Raw genomic sequence first — 5,756 nt, forward strand, 5'->3', positions numbered from 1 at the left:
TCATGTGGGTTATGTCAGCTCAGCCTGCAGAGACCAGGACCTGTTAAATATATCTCAGAGTATGGGACCTAGTTTAGGCTGTGGTAGAGTCACTGTGGCTATGAAATTGTGGCACTGTGCCCATTCCCTGTATCGCAGCAGAACCTGTCATGTGACCAATATGAGGTTCTGGTGGCAAAACCTGCCCTGAATGCCTCATTCCTTTGACTAGATTAGGAATGGGCTCAGAGATAAATCATTAATCTGGTCCATATGTGCTTTTAGCTTCATTTTCAATGTGTGTCTTAGACTCCTGACATGCCCCTTACTCCCACGCCTCTGTCATCACCTTCCACAGGTCATATTTGTCCTGTCCAGGCTTATTGCACAAATGACAGTCCCACTGTGCAGACAGTGTGTTGATTCCTGGGAGGCTATGATATGTGACTAAGTAGCTTGGTCACATAGCAGAAACTGTACAATGCATGCCTTTGTTTGTTGGATGCCATCTCTGTAGGTTGAACACATATGTCCAAAATGGTGTTCTGTGATACAGGTACATAGCACAGAACCCCAGCCCTCGAGGTGGCATGAGTATACATTTGTTATTGCAATTGTCCACACATGGACAGGGAAGTCACTTTTTGTACCCACCATGCCAGCCCCTTAATTGTTATTCATGCGTAATATTCAAGTTTGTACTCTGGTAGTTGGCTGTAGGGACTGCATGCAGAAAGTCATTCTCACAGAGAGCTAATGTGTCGGTCCTTTCAGGCCTAAGAAGTTTACCCTGCAGAAATCACTTAGATGTGTAGTGTTTCATAGTGGCTCACATCACAATACAGATTGCTAGAGCATGGCTGCCTGATGTCAGTAAGCTTGCTTAGTAATTGTAGCTCATGAGTAGGGTTGTGGAATAGTCTGAAAATGGAAATATATATATGCCTGTAGTCATGTTCCAGTACTTATTGGCTTGTGTGTTTCACGCTACTGACGTGTGTGACTCAACGATTTGTGATAAAACTTGTGATTATAATCTCTTGATTTCTCTTTTGCATCCATGCAGGTCAAAGCCCATCAAAAGGAGGACCTATGGATAGCCATAGCCAAGAAGTTGCAGACCCTGGGGGTCAACAGGTGGCAGAGCACCCACTGCAGGAAAAGGTGTGAGGACCCGAGACACTGGGCCAGGAAAATCGCAGAGGTCCAGCTCTCCTCCCAACAGGACTGTAGGACTATGAACTTCCTAATGGCCCACATTCTGGTGGTGGCCTACCCAGACCTTGATGTGCATTTGAGGACAGCACAGCAGCCACATGGAGGTGAGTACAGGGCATAATCCTGCCTGCCACATTGCCAAGTGAATGTGTTCAGTTTTGACAGCTCCCCCTGACAACTAGGGGTGAGCCATGTGTAATACAGTAGATGAGTGATTGTTTTTGTAGACTATCATGTGTTGCATACTGATGTGCCTTGCCTATTGGCCCATGTACCTAGGACAAAACTGTGTACAATCCACAAACATTTTGCTCTCCAGGGACAACATATGGCTGTGTACATAGATCAATCAAGTACTGTTTATTGTTATAGTGGGTGTAAATTCTATCCAACACACCACTATTCCTCACTGTTACTGGTCATATGTAAGGTAGTGATAGATCACTGGCCTCAGCTATGTGTTTGGTGAAATGAGTATATTGACATCTACCCCAGAGGCTAGTTGTCTTCAGTGTATGATGGGTGCTAGTGCCTTACTACGGTCTGTAATTTGAAGATGGCTATCATACATGTAAGAAAGCATACATTGTACTTTGGGTGCAGCTACAGCTCAATACTTTCCATTGGTAAGTGGTGAATGTCCATTGACATGATTTATGTGCCATCACTGTTGCCAACATTCCTTGTGGCTACTTGTCAACATGTGTCACTTTCTCATTAGCAAAACATTTGTAAGCTGGTATTTCATGCATGGTCTACCTGTGTTGATGGGATGGTGTTTGTATTCCCTCACATATATTTGCATATCAACCTGTGTGTGGAATAAGCCTTCTACAATGGGGTACATTTCATAGTGTGCCACATACAGGAGTTTGTCACCATTGTTTATTGGCTGGCAGATTCCCTCATGCATCATGGCATGTCATTTGGCATGTACAACTATAGCAGCAATGAGGGAAATGACAGATAGGCCTATAGTGTTGAGCTACAATTTGCATTTCTATGCCGTTGATGTGGCAGCTTGTAGCAAAGTGCACTGCACAAGTGAAATGGGTATGTTTTGTCACCTGACTGTAGCATGCATCATGGAGTGACTTGCAGTTATGTTGAAATCATATGTGTTTGGGTACAAGCATTCATTCACAGGCAGACATCTGCATTACCATGATGGAGGCAATGTTGTATCTTCCAATTGGGCAACATGTTGAGGGCCTTCAAAAAGTGCTTGCATATCTGTGGCCCTCTCCAACATCCAAAGGACTAATGACAATGTCAGAGTATGTAATTGTAAGGGTACCAGTCATTAGTGGTGATTACCCTGGGGCTTTCTGATTCATTCTGTTGTGGATTTTGGGGAACTCTCTTGCTGACATATTGCACATGATGTCTACAGTGTCCATTTCCATGCCACATGTGTAGCCTAGCTGAGCAATATTAATACTACCTCCATGACTCAAAATATTACTTGGAGAAGTGTGCATTGTGGAACTGCTTACAGTGTGACATGAGTATTTCCATGTCACCTTTTCCAGGATATTGTAGTTTTGTCAGCAACATGGCAGGATGTTGGAACATCATTTCATATTGTTGAGTCATTATGTATGTGACAAATAGATGTGTGCATGACCTTGTGTGGGATCTATGGGAATGGACTTGGCATTGACCTACTATTGTATGATAACAGGCAACTAAGCTCTGTTCCATAGGGGGGCAGATCTTTGATGGTGATGAGGTCTCCTACTAGTTCAATGGTTACTGTGATTGCACAACATCAGCCGTGCAATTGTAATTATTTGAGATCCAGATTTTCCTGTGGGCAACTGTTGACAGTTCAGATGGCATGGATGCATACATATGGTATGGCACATGTATGGGCCGCTTAGGTGGAGTTTGTTGCTGGGGCCTAATTAACATCACAGTAATGTTTGCTAATCAGAGCTGTTGTTCAAGTGTGATCATGGGCATGTGATGACCCTATTTCTCTTTGTATTTCCAGCATCAGCTCAGGGAAGCAGAGGAGACAGGGCACAGCTGAGTGGAGAAGCATCTGGCTACGGGATGTTGGGTCAAGATACCACATGCACAGAGGAACCCACTAACCCAGAGATTGAGGGGAGTGCCACGGGGGAGACCAGAACATCATCTTCATCATCAGAATTATCCTCCAGGAGACACTACCTAGCGGTGGTGGACACATCAGGGTGTACACTTATACCATCTTTGTCTGACACCCATGTTCTATCACCACCCTCCCAGTTGCTCCCCTCCCTAACTGATCGTGCCTGCTCACCCAAGACGGTGGGTGTCTTCTTTGCTGCAGGCCCCTCAACCCCAACCTCTGTTGCCCCTGCTGCCCTCAGTGAGGAGGCTACTGACCCCCTGAGAAGTATCTCTGTGGGTCAGACAGCCATTGTGAATGCCATGCAGGGACTGTCAACCCAACTCGAGCAAACCAATGCATTCCTGGAAGGCATTCATGGTGCAATGCCTAGCATATAGAGATATTTTCAGGCTCTGCCTTCCACACTGATGGTAGCTAGTCATCCCCAACATCCGTTCCCCCACCACCTTCCTCTTCCCAATCCAAATCACCCATTCCTCTACCTACACCAAGCACACAGACAGATCCACACACACCCACCTCAACATACAAGAGCAGCACACTTAGACACATGCACCACAAAACACACTGGCATGCAAGCAAACAATAGACACCTACAGATACAACATCAGTTACCACTTCCCCAGACACACCGACTCACACTGGCAAACACATTACTTCAAGCAAACCCGCTGGCACCATTATAACAGTCAGTGACACACCAATCACAACCAGCATACCCACAGACACCACCCCAACAAACACACATACATCCATCACTACCACCATACCCTCAGACACCACCCAAACAGAGTGTTCCGAGACTCTTAGGGACAACTTCATGCATGTGCCTCCTATGGAGCCCTTCCTACAACAGGGGATGGGCGACCTTATTGTGTTCATGTGAATAGACGGACAGTACGCTTCATTGTAAGTGACTGCGACGTTTCGCTTGATTTAATAGATCTTTGGTAAACCTCCTTACAATGTTTTGATTTTTTGTGTCACAGGAGAAGTATGGTCCTGAAGAAGCGTCAGTGGATCTTTGAGACTGTGAGACGCGAAACATGTAGACCTATATACTAGTGGCTTAGAGACAATTCCTCGCACCCACTAGATTTGGAAAGTGTTTGAGCATTATCTCATTTGACTACTTTCATTATTTTTTTAACCTTGGTCTTGTCCCCTCTCTATCCATTAAAAGTGAATCCTTCCTTTAGGGGTATAGAACCAATTTTAAACTCTCTCCTGCTTTGAAATACAACCTGCCTGTAGTTCACCACGGCAGTTCTATCAAAAAGATCTCTGGCAAAGAGCCCCCTTACGGGGAGCCCGTCAAGCATTGCAGCGCCGGTCTGACGAGAAGCACCCCGATGATGAAGCATGACATCTAATCGGATGTGTGAGGGCTCTTGCTCCTAAACTTTAGGGTTGTCCTTTTCCGCCTAGGTACAGTGTATCTATTTTTGTTCACAGTTACTGTGGGAGATTATACACTGGACCTTTAATTCTCCCTGTCCCTTCTTTTTGTTTTTGACCACCCAAACAGACACACAGACATCCACCACTCCATTCCCCACCACCTCTACCTCCCAACCCCCCCAAGACACACAAACACACACACTCACCCATGCAACAGACACTACCCAACACAAGCATACCATCCACACACCCATGACATCCACATAGGCTCAGAAGACAACTATGCCCTCGACCTCCAAATTCCCATCCCCTTCTGCTGGCCATCCCCATGTACCTAAAAATGTTTTTGTTTGACCTTCACCTTTCCCCTGTTCCTTCAACCCCGTTCCAAACCCAAGAGGCCTGGATCCACCTCACAGCCCCCCTTCCACCTCCAAGTCTTCCCATGTTGCACATGCCCACCCTGCCAGCAACCAGACCCCTCCCTCCAAGAAGAAGCCCACCCCTCTCAAGGAGCAGTCCACCCCTTCCAAACCTAAAACCAAACCCACCCATCCCAAATCTGGCCCACCCCCCAAAGATGATCTCTGAGGTACCTGCCTGCCCACTTGATGCCCCATTCCTCTGGAGGTACCCTGGGAGTTAGTAGTCAAGTGATGGCACAGTGATGTGCCTGTGCAGAACCACATGGACTGACAAATGGCCTTGGACTTAAAAACTTAAAATTTAATAAACCCACACCGTTGTGTTTTTTGGGCATGCATTTGTCCTGCAATTCCTTTTCTACATGTATGTTGTTCCTGAGTGACTTGTGTTGTCTGCCTAGAGTTGTGTTTGTCTCAGCCTGCTTGCTGATGCATTTGCCGTTGTTTGCAGTATCTGACTTTTTGAGCAGTTCTGGTGCCCCTCCCCCCCAAAAGAAGGGTATATGTATGGATATGTGGGTGTAAATATAATGCTGGTGTCATGGAATTGTGTACTGTTTGGTATGGTAAGTATTAGATCTTTTTGTCCAATATGAGCATGTATGGTATTA

This window comes from Pleurodeles waltl, chromosome 12 (assembly GCF_031143425.1).
Source record: "Pleurodeles waltl isolate 20211129_DDA chromosome 12, aPleWal1.hap1.20221129, whole genome shotgun sequence".
Taxonomy (NCBI): domain Eukaryota; kingdom Metazoa; phylum Chordata; class Amphibia; order Caudata; family Salamandridae; genus Pleurodeles; species Pleurodeles waltl.